The sequence below is a fragment of the Cricetulus griseus genome, chromosome 4, assembly GCF_003668045.3.
Source record: "Cricetulus griseus strain 17A/GY chromosome 4, alternate assembly CriGri-PICRH-1.0, whole genome shotgun sequence".
NCBI lineage: Eukaryota > Metazoa > Chordata > Mammalia > Rodentia > Cricetidae > Cricetulus > Cricetulus griseus.
The window spans coordinates 15,301,324-15,313,596 of NC_048597.1; the positions used below are offsets into that span (position 1 = coordinate 15,301,324).

Below are 12,273 nucleotides of genomic sequence, written 5' to 3' on the forward strand. Positions count from 1 at the left end.
AAGCCTCAAGAAATCTTATTATTTCCTATGTACTTGCTTATAATACATACAAATATATTTATATATATACAAGTAGACACACATTGTAGACATATATATATATATATATATATATATATATATATATTACAATATATAATTCCTCAAGATTTGGAACCTTCACACCTAACTTTCTTTAACTTTGGCAGAAAGGTACAATTTCTTTTATCTAACATGAACTATTAATTAACCTGATTTTTTATGTTTTGCTTGATTTATTTAGGAATACAGTTAAGTAATTTTGCCTTAGGAAAGAATATTTGCAGCCTGATGAAGCATATTTTTATTTTATCTGCAAATAAGACTGATTCCAGATGCTTGTAAGTGGCAATTATGTAGCACTTACCTGAAGGAACAACTTGTCAAGTTAGGGTCACATAAAACTTCTTTCCCCCATGTTAATGAGCTTTAACATCAGTCAATTACAGTCTTTGTGGTGAATTCGCCCATGTTTGCGTGTAATTTATATCATCAATGAAGGTGATTTGGGGAGGGGAGTTGTATAAGTATAAGCTACAGGGAACTACTTAGAGTGACTAGACACATCCCAAAAGATCCTATTTAGTAGTACTGTCATAATCAAAGTAACAGTGTCCATGTAGGAAAGAAGGAGACCTCAGAATTAAATTACCTTAAAGGAGAAAGAGGTAAGTGAGTGAGGTAATAAATGAATTCACTGGGCCCTAAGCGAGTGGTGTGAAACAGATTTTTCATATATGAAGCAGGTATGGTAGTTGGTATTGATTATCAGCTTTACATATCCACAATTACCAAGGAGAAAAACTTCAGGGAATCCCTTTGAGGAGTTACCTAGATCAGGTTGGCCTCTGGATATTTCTGTCTTGAATCTTCTAGCTAAATTTGCTTGTGGTAGAAATGATCACTCTAATTGCCAGACAAAGTAAAAGGAATATAGCAAGTTGGCTGAGCACTGGCCTCCAGCACTGTGTATTTTCGAATGAGAGATGCAATGTAGGCAACTGCCTGACAATCCTGAAGCTTCCTTCTTCAATGGACTGTACCCACAAACTGAACTGTGGCCCAAAAAATAAACTCATTTGTTCTCAGTTAGGTTGGTCAAGGATTTTTCATAACAAGTAAAGTAAGCAATACCATAGCCTAATTGGTGCCAAAACTCAAAATTTTGGCAAATTGCATTGACATTCTGACTACCTCTTATTAGGTCTCTTCAGTTTAGTCACTTTCCAACTGTAAAATTAACAGAAAAGGTAGGCTACCCGGTATAGCAAAAGAAGAAAATTGGGAATAAAGAATGAAACATAGAAAAAAAAGAATAAAACATTGTTGTTGGGATTTTTGTTTGTTTTTAAGAAAGTCACTTTTTATACAAAGCTCATGAAAAGGTGACTTTTTTCCTTTTCTCTCTGTTTTTCTTTCTTTATTAAATGATTGTATTGCACGACTGTGTCCAAATGTCTCCATGTTCATGATGAATGTGTATAGGCTTGAATGTTACAGTGCATGTATAGTGTAAATGGAGGTTTCTCTTTTGCCTGGTTCCCAAAAAAACCAATCAGAGTCTTATTAATTACAAACGATTGGCTGATGGATCAGAGTTATTACTAGCTAGCTCTTACATTTAAATTAACCCATATTTCTTATCTGTGATTTGCCACATGATTCATGACTTGTTACCTCATTTTCTACATGTTTTGCTTCCTCCGAAGCTGTCTGGAGTCCTCTGAACTGTTCCCTCTTTCTCCCTGTGTATATCCATTTGGCTTTCCCACCCAGTCTTATTTTTTACTGGGTTATAGGCCAAGTCAGCCTTATTTATCAACCAATTAGAGCAATAAGTCTTCACAACATACAGAAATACCAATATACAGAAGGACGTCAGAGGACAACTTTGTGGAGCACATATGTGTAATTGGAAAAATACTCTTTGTTTTCCAGGTATTGAAATAGAAATGGGTCATTTGGTATTGAAGCTTCATTTCAGTTTTCCAAACAGATACCATAACATCCTGTTTTCAATTAGATCTATGCTTCTGTTTTGGAGTAAAACGATAATAAATCTTTTTCACTTTATGTTTGTGAAATCGTTTCCATACATAACTTTTTGAGTATTGTAATCCCTAACTGCTTATGCTGAGTAGTCAAGAGTACTCTTTGGAACAGTGAGCTGCAACGAAAAAGCCTAATTATGTTGCGGTTTGGTTTATAGCTATCCTGGGGCACCCAGTATGTGTTACACAACTGATATGCATGCAAGTTTATACCGAGCTCTTGCACTGGGTCCCAATAGACTTGACCAAGCTGGAATCACATTATTTGTGCTTTTCAGTATGTAATTCATTGAGTCTTTTTAAAACAGATTGAGTTTTAAAACAATAAGGGGTATAATCACAACAAACAATTTAAAGTCTAAAGAAACCAGAGCCTGAAGGATTATAAAACAAAACCAGGGTCAGCCCTCCAGATGACTCATCTTGTTAAGTTAAATGTATCACAAGCCTGATATCTTCTACACACACACACACACACACACACACACACACACACACACACACACACACCACATAATTTTACATAAATTTTAGCTGGTATCTTCCTTCTGAGGAAACTTCAAGAATATTTAAGTCACCAGACAGAGTCCCACAATTGAGAAATCTCTACTGGAGAAGCAATGAAAAGTAAAACACTGCTTTACTAAATATCAAACTTTTCTTCCAGAAGTTGTTTACATGATCTAGAAACATTTCACACTTGTGAATGAGAAATCTGCAAAGATAACTTGATCTTATAATACATTTATAATGCATTCACATTAAATAAATAACAAAAAATAAATTTTACAGAGTACCTAGCACAATTACAAAAGCTTATCATGTTCTGCAACATAATGCTGATGTTCTGCAACATAATGCTGATGTAGACCAGAACTTGAAAATATTACTTCTACTGTATGCCTGAGAGTCTGTAATGAGTATGTTGAGAGACATATTATTAATTTCTGTTCTCTCTTCCCATGACTAGGATACGTAGTTTGTTTCAGGATCCCTTTCAATCACTACAACTGCTATAAAGTCAGCTACCACTTCATTCATAGCTTGAAAAAATGCCAAAATTAAGGCATTTAAAGGACAGAAGCATAGTGGAAATCTAGAATTTTCATTTTGAAATAGCCTTTTCAAATATGTGAATATACCTAAGCATATATCCCTGACTGTAAAACCCCTCTGAAGCTCTTGTTTTTGCTTTCATTCAACAGAGAATAAGTGAATATTGATACAATGCAATTTTTGTTGTTTGAATGACACAAAACCCAGATAGGCTCCTGTATTTTAGCAATTGGTCACTAGCTGATGGAGCTGTTTGGAGAAGTTATGGAGAGAACCTTTAAGTTGTTGCGGAAACTTACTGGAGGCAACACTTCACTGGAGTCGGCTTTGAGAGTTCAAAGGTTCACCATATTCTCTCTTCCCCTCTCCTGTGTCAGCTGAGATGCGATCACTCAGCCTCTGCTGCCATGCCTCCCCGTGATTAGAAACTCTGGAAACACAAGTCAAAATAAACCCATTTTGTACTAGTTGCTCTTAGCTCTGGGGTTTTATCATAGAAAAAGAAGACTAACATGCAAATGGATTTCTTATTTCCTTTTCAAGACAATAGTAAAGTCCCAGACTATTGAATATTATCAATTGATGATCTCCAGTTTATAAGAAAATCTGGACAGAATTAAAACATTTTTTCCACAACATAATGAAGTCCAATGAAGCTTCAAGAATATGTAGCCAGCTGCTTTAGGAGCAATTTCTGAAAGTATCACATTTAAAATGTTATGCAAATACACAGACATGGATACACACACACACACACACACACACACACACACACACACACACACACTGTGTTTTTAAGTATTTTATTTCAAATGTGTATAAGCATGTGTGATATAGGGAGGTACATACAGGTGAATACAGATATTGGCCGGGTGTGAGTCTTTAGATCCCCTGCAGCAGGAGTTAGGGTTGGCTCTGAGCTTTTTGATGTATGTTGTGAACTGTTTTCAACTACTCTGTAAGAGGAGCACACAACCTTGAACACTGAACAGCATCCCCAGTTCTAATGCACTTTTATATTGTAAATATTGGAAATTTTTGCTGAAGGAAATTTTATTTGAAACAAGAGTCATAGTCCCTGTTACATTGTGAACATAATGTGATCAGAACTGCTACTTTAAATTTGATAATCTGAAAAAGATATGGACAAAGTTCTGGTTAACTACATGTTTTATAAACTCATTTTAATGAAGAGTTCATCCTTGTCTTCACTTTAATGATGTTTCTTTGTTCCCAGCAGCTTAAATCTCCTCTTGAACATTCAATTCAAAGAGATTTATGAGACCCTCTATGCCAGGGAGGGAGGGAGAATGGAAGAGAGGGAAGAATTGTATTGATTGAGGTTTAGTTAATCATTCCATGTCAAAACTACAGCAATAACATGCTTAGGCATAGAGAAACTGAAAACATATATTTAAGAATGCTAATCTCTGACCAATTTGTCTCATCCATTCTGAAATTTAAGCTAAAATTATATCAAGTAAATAAGTGACCCAAAATTATAATGCATCATAACTTCTAAGATTGCACTTAATACGCTAATAACATTGAAGTATATATGAAAATTTAATTGGAAATGTCAGTATGACCCAGACACACAAGTTTTAATTATATGGCACAAGCCGCAGAAGTTATATATATATTTTTTTGGCAAATGAAAAAATTTATTCTTCTTCGAAATAAAATATACAAATAAAAGCTGGGTATCAGGGGCAATAGAGAAAATGGAGGAAAATCAAGGAACCCATTCTGGAGTAGGGAAATCTACCTGTGACCCTTACCCCCTTGTCGGAGGGAAAGGTTTTACAAGCCTGTGATTTGGTGGGGGGGTTGGTTTTTTGTTTTGTTTTGTTTTTTTCTGAGGCAAGGTCTTACTGTGTAGCCCTGACCTGCCTGGAACTCACTGTGTAGATCATTCTGGCCTTGAGCTGACAGTTACTGCCTGTCTCTGCTGTGCTGTTATTAAAGGCATGTACTACCATGCCTAACACTCCATTTTGGAGACAAGGTCTCATTGTAGCTCAGGTTGGCATGGATCTTGAAGCAGCCCACCAGTCTCAGCTTCCAATGTGCTAAGCATACAGGCACATTTCAGTGTGCCCCAAAAGCCAGTGGTTCTAGACAGGAAGGAAAATACATTCTATGCTTGATGCTTCTGGGCCAAGTCATCTGTCAAATACAGAGCACTACTTCTATCAGATGACCTCAGAGACACCAGCAAAGCCTTCTCCCAGGCTTACACGGGAACACGAGGCAAGGGAAGAGCATACATCTAGAACACCTGGGCAATTCACAGAACTACAACTGCTCTGGGGTGTGCAGAGTCACTAGACACATCAAATGAAGGGCCTAGAGAGAAATGATCTTCAAGTAGTGACCCACTGCTCAGGGGTTCTTAACCTCAGTGAAAAGTGTCATTATAAAGGTCAAAAATTAAAGGATGGTCATGAACCTCAGAACTTTTTTTTCTTTTTAGCACCAAGTGGTGGAGCTTTCCTGCCAGCTCAGTTTTTAGGCCCTTTCACTGAATGGCGATGTTTTGTTTCTTGAAAATCTCTGGGAGGGTTGGGGAGAGGTCAGCAGTGCTGGGGTCAGCCTTGTCATGTCCACTCCTGCTCTTCTCCCTCAGCCCCCAGTTTGAGAAGGGCCCGGAGAGGACATGGAGACAGGAAAGGCCAGAGTGGTGTCTTGTTTCTGGGCAGTAGGTTGCCTCTTCCCAGCATCAGAGATAGGTTCAGAATCTCTTTGCCTCGGGCTGAGAGGTTATTAGCAGCTCTTTGTTTCCGAAGTCCCACCGGGCTGTCGTGTGGAACGCCATGTTGGTGAGGACAACAGTGTAGTCCAGGATGGCAAAGATGGTACACACTCCAGCCTCACAATACATGTTGTGCCGGAAACAGACGGCCAGCGCCGAGAAGAAGGAGATGAAGTTGATGATGAAGAGCCGCCGTTTCCAGCTGTAGGACTTGCGATCCGTGTGCTTCCTGGTCAGCCGCCAGAGAATGCAGGTGAGGAGCGTGTAACTGAGGGATGCCGCGATAAACACAATACAAGCGTTTTCGTGGATGGTGAAGTCCTCGGAGGAGGAGACGTAGGTGAGCACGAGCAGCGCGAGGTTCTCCACCACGCGGCAGAGAAGGCGGAAACCCGGACACGGGGATGCACAGCTGAGGTAGTGGTTCCAATAGGCGAAGGCCGCCAAGAAGCGGGGTGCCGAATGCAGGCCAATGCAGAAGCGACACACATAGAGCTGGGGAACCTCCCCACCAATGGCAGAGCTCACCGATGGCAGGTAATTGGGCACCCCACAGTGTGTAGATGTTGTCTCCTTGACGTGGAAGAGCAGGGACCCAAAGGATGCAGAACAAAAAGGCGACGAGTGGACAGCAGACTGTGATTAGGGCCACCATGGTGAAGCGGAGCCGGACTAGGGTCCCATCCCGGTCCAGCGTGAGTGGAACTTGGTACATCTTGTCAGACTCAAAACCACAGGCTAGTAACTGGCAGAGCTGGGATTCAAACTAGACTATGAGGTTCCAAGGCTCCCCCACGCCTCCACCCGCAGCGCCTGGAGGGATCTTGAGCAGGAGTCCCCAAACGGTGGTGGCTACGGGCAGAACCCGTGGCCAGGGGCGCGGGAACCTGGAGCCCCCGCCCGGCCCAGGGGGCGAGTAGCAGAAGTTATATTTTATAGGATGCAATGTTACATAATAAACCACAGTAATAATCATTACTGAAAAAGAAACTATTGTATCTAGAGAAGCAGCAGTAAATTATTGAAGAAAACAAATATACACAATACTTTCTAGAAAACTTTGAAATGATATGACTGTCATTATTTTGAAGTGCTTATTTAGATAGTACTTCTATAATTCAATTTAAATAATAATGGATTTTCATGTTATTCTAAGAAAATTGGAATGCTGTCCTGTATCATTTATACACTGTCTTCCAGTTAAATGTTTATAAACCACTCGGACTGTAAGCAGTCATGATATAGATAGTGATACAATGACCATGTTAACCATTTCACTATGATCCTTGCCAGTACCCTTATTCCTGTGTATCGTTTGTGCACAACAACCTTAGACACTAGCATGGTGATTGAGAAGTTGGAGGGCAGGTGGGGTAACATATTGAAACCTTGTTCTCAATAAAATAAAAGAAACAAATTAACAGATACAAAAATTAGCCATCCTACAGAGGTGAAATGTAATTTGTACAAGTATGTTTGTTTTGTTTTATCTTACTATATTTTGTTTGCTATATTTTTTAAGATGAATGAATGAGTGTAATTCCAGACACTAGGGAAAATGTTAACAACTGAACTATCACTTGTACCACCGGGGAGGGGAGAAATCAGTTTTCTCCAATGCAGTGTCACTGGGTATATCAACCACTCTAGGGCGAACCTCTTCTTAGGAGTAGCTGACCAAAATATAATGGAATCTGAAGGTTTCTGTGGTGATTTTATTTGCTTACAATTTGGTGTTTTTGTTTGTTTGCTTGATTTGCTTCTTGAGATGAGTGTTGTTTTATCTTGTTTTCTTGGCTTTGGGAGGTTTGCTATATGGGGTTTCTGGTTTTTTTTTTTTTGGAGCAGGGAAAGAACTTCAGTGGGCTCCAATACAAAAAAGTAATAGTAATAGTAAATCCACCTGTCACAGCATGACTTCTTATTGAACTAATCCCAAGACTTGTACTGGAACTAAACAAAAACTTTGCCCTAAGTACTTTTCTTTTCTGTCAATCAATTCATCCAGTAGTCTTACTAGATGGCTGAGGTAGCTTCATTTTCTCCTCTTGATTAAATGAAGGCTGTTATTACAGGTTCTAAGAAGCCAGAGAAAGGTCCATTCAGCACAACTGGAGGTCACATTGGGACATCTGGAGGTCACCAAGATATGACATGCCTAACATGAGTTCTTCAAGTGGTGGTAGAAGTAAAGAACTTGTGATAAGAACAAGTTCTACTGAAGCAGAAGTTGTGGCTGCAATGCCCTGGGAATTTCCAGGATCCTTTGCAGCTGCAGTGAAGTTTCCTCACAGTGTCCATAGAGTGTGCAAAGTAAGATATTACCATGAGGAGAGCCACTCTTGGCTAGTCTGTAAGAGAGGAGCTATTCAGGTTCAATCTCTGTAATTGAGAGAGTGACCATTGATACTGCAAGTGTCTAAAGGCTCTCAAGAGCTTAGCTTTCTTGGAGAAAGGACATTTAAGTTGAATAACTATTATTATGTTTCTTGCCATGTGACTGTATATGGAGTACCCCTTTCCCTTGGGGCACAATATGGATGTTAAAAGACAATCTAATAAGTTACAACAGTCATTAGAGTTAATAATCAGTTCTATTTTATTTTTATTATTACAAGCACCTTCAGGCATTGATTTTCTTGTAAATAAGCAAAGATTATTTGCAAAAAGGAAGTTCAGCTCCCTAATTAGTGACTTCCTTTAACTACTCTGCTTCCCTTGAGCTAAAGGACCATCAATCAAACAGCAAGCAAGCCTAGCCTTATGCCAGCCATTTTGGAGATTCCACTGATGCCTCAAAGAGAGTCCAGAAGATCACAGCTGGGTTGTCGGGCTCTTGAAGATGCAACTTTAGCTAGCATTGTTTCATATGGTTTGCTCTGGAAAATTTGCTATCAGAAATGTCAGTGAATTAATGTCTGCCACCATTCCATCTACACAACATGAGATCAATCAGAGCAATTGTTTTGCTTCTTGAGGGTGTGGGTCATTGCTATGAACTGTGTAGACATAAACCTTCATTTCCACACTAGGTTTGCTGTGATTGTGGAAAACACCGACTCTGGCTGAATAAATAGAATGTTCTTACTGAGTGAGTTGGTCAAAGACAATCTGAATGCCTTCTTCATCTCACGTAAAAAGCTTCTTTTAGTTGGCCTTTTCTTGCTTAGTTTTAGTAATGTACATTGAGTTGGTAAAACATAGAAATAAATAGTAGAAAAGCATCAAAGACAGAGGCAATGGCCACTGAGCTAGTGGGTGACGAATCTAAGAAAGTAGCAATGTGAATGTCTGTTTGACAGCTGAAAAAGAGGAAGCCGAACAGTTTGAGTGGTTAAAGGGCATAACATATGTGTGACTAAAGCCAAAGAACTGGAGAAGGCTGTAAGGAATCAGAGAAGAAAAAGTGAGGGTTTCCCTCTTTGGAAGAACAATAGGGAGTTTCAAAGTCTTCATGTCAAGGGTCTTAGACACAGAACTAGTAACTATATCACTAGTTTTTGTCAAAGGCTGAGGAATCCTGATGCCCAGCTTGTCTAGAGGTCACAAAAAGCATCTGCCACCAAGATGACCTAATCCTCATTTCTTATGCATGTGAAAGAGTTCTACCACATTTAGACTTAAGAATTCTCACCAGAAAGGTCTATAGGAGAGTTGCCACATGAGAGAACATTTTTTATTGTTTCCATCTGCCAGCTGAAATAGCTAGCTGTTCTCCAAAATCAAAAGAAACTAAAGCTGTCAAAAGTATGTCCTGAAGACTTTATCCTTGTCTAATTCTGTTTGTTGTTGTTGTTAGAAAGAAAATTATTTTACATGTCAATCTCAGGTCCTTCTCCCTCCCCTCTGCCCCTACCCCCCCCCCCCGCAACTAACACCCTACCTATCCCATACCCTTTCTGTTTCCCTGGGAGGGTGAGGCCTTCCATAGGGGCTCTTCAACGTCTGCCATATTCTTTGGGATAGGGCCTAGGCCAACCCCCTTGTCTCTAGGCTCAGGGAGTATCCCTCCATGTGGGATGGGCTCCAAAAGTCCATTCCTATGCTAGGGATAAGTACTGATCCACTACAAGAGGCCCCATAGATTTCCAAGGTCTCCTCACTGACACCCACATTCACTGGGTCTGGATCAGTTCTCTGCTGATTTCCCAGCTATCAGTCTGGGGACCAAGAGCTCTCCCTTGTTCAGGTCAGCTGTTTCTGTTTCTTTCTTTTTTTTTTTTTTAATGTAGGTGAAACAGATATTTCAGCCAGAAGAGTGGTAACAATAGCATTTAAATGTTCTTATCTCCTTAAAGGAGAGTTTAGAAAATGTCAGTCTCTTGAGTTGAAAAGTGTTCCTAGGTACCTGATGAGACTTTGTCTTAGCTATTTGTGGTTTCTAAGGAGCAGGGCTATTGTCTCTAAAGGGAAGATTGAGGCATTAATAAATGATTTCCTATAATTTAGAGTTCTTTGACTTGTCTTGGGTCAAGTGTGATAGTTATGAACTATTCTTCTCAAAGTACAGTCATCAGAATAAGTGTATACTTGTCGTATCAGAATAGCTGACCTTTTGTATAATTGGAGGCTGAGCAACAAGTTAAAAAATGTCTGTTTGCAGGAGTCTCTGAGGCTACTCAAGTTAGAGAGCTTTGTCTATATATCGCCATTAAAGTTTTGTTGTCCAAAGAATTGTATTGGACTAGAAGAATTAACATTTGAAACACATGGTCCATTTGATGGTTTCACTGCTCATCTGAGCACAGCAATGAGTTTATTACATTGAACTTTTAGGGAGGCAACACTAGAAAACATTAATCTCAAAGAATTAAATTACAAAATTTAGTAAAAAAAAAAAACAGGTGTTGTCTTTTTTTGCAAAGAACTTGCAAACTTTCCTAGTAGGCAGCTACATTCTTATCTAAAACAAGTGTTTGATCCCCAAAAGCCACATTGCAGATGGAGAGATATAAATATTGCCAGCTCTCCTTTGACCTCCACAGACAAATTGTGACACACAATCTTCTCCTATACCCCTAAGTACACAAATGTTAATAAATGTTTGAAAAATGTAATGTACTCCCTGGCTAATAGAAATACCACAGGATATTGAGGAATTATTAATCACCTATTGTTTACATTCCGGTCTGGAATCACTATGTGTAAAAAAATTAATATAGTGAATGGGAAGAGGATTTCACCAGAGTTGTGTTTGTTTTTTCTTTTAGCTGTCTAGTGTCAGAGGATATCATACCTGTATTGAAGAGGCTGAAGGCTTGATTGACCTTGAATTAGGAGAATGTCACAATGGTGGAGAAGTAGAAAAACAGCCAACATCTATCATGGGCTATTAGCTTTCTTGAGTAGACAGATAACAATCTACCTCTGTGTATGGACCTAGCATCTCCCCTACTATTAGTGAACACTCTCAGAAGGTTTTCTTAAGCTTGGCAGGCTTCTCCCATCCACTAACTCGAAGCTAATGTCTAAGAGCCTGCCTGAAACCTACAGATGAGGATCCCCCACTATACTGCAGTCCACCATCTCAATTCTCCTACTAACGTAATTTATAAATGCATTCATTTAAGACTATATTAAGACTACATTTTCTTCTGTGACTACAGATACCTCATACAAACTCTTCCACACAAGAACATGCTATTCAAGCTAACACAGGCTTATGTTTCTCATTCATTGTCCCTCATATTTGGATGGGAATAAACTAATTTCTTCTTTTTTTTAAAACACAGCACTGCTACTTCATATCACATTTCTCCTGGATTAAGGATTTTATGAACTAATTTTTGTAATTTTCAGTCTTTTTATGTGCAGGTGTGTGTTTTTCGGAGTTATTGTTTTAAAACTCTGTGGGAAAGTTTTCCTGATGTAAGGCTTATACACTTGCTACAGTTTGCTTCATTCTCATGTTCCTTATTTAGTTTTAACCAATTATGCACCAAAACCTCGGGAAGGAAGCTTCCCCATCAACCCTGGTCCTCATTACACAGTTCAGAATGTTGCTTAAGGCCAGTATGTTCTGTCTCTGTTCATACAGTAGAGGTATGGTGTGAACTCCTATTTGTGACCAGGTTTCCCAACACTTCAGAAAGAGATGGCCAACATTGTGCTTCTTAGCAGTGCCTGATTTGGTAGCAACAGTCACCATAGCCTTTACTTTATCCAAGGCAGAGTGGAAGAGATTTCCATAGGTAGTGTAGCTCAGTCTTGACATCACTGCATGTTGGCATCACAGGGTGATGTTTTTCACAGGTCTCTTTTTCCTTCTCTCTCTCTCTCTTTCTCTCATTACTGATCTTGTTTGGAAACATTTGACAGATGGCCATAAAAATGGCTTATAGAGAATTTTTAGATCTTCCTTCATTCTTGAATTTCTGAACTATATATGTATAA

General features: G+C 39.2%; 1 pseudogene; it reads right to left on the minus strand.

Annotated features, from left to right (window-relative positions):
* Positions 1-5,832: 5,832 nt before the first annotated feature.
* Positions 5,833-6,716, minus strand: LOC100753912 (annotated as a pseudogene).
* Positions 6,717-12,273: the final 5,557 nt, after the last annotated feature.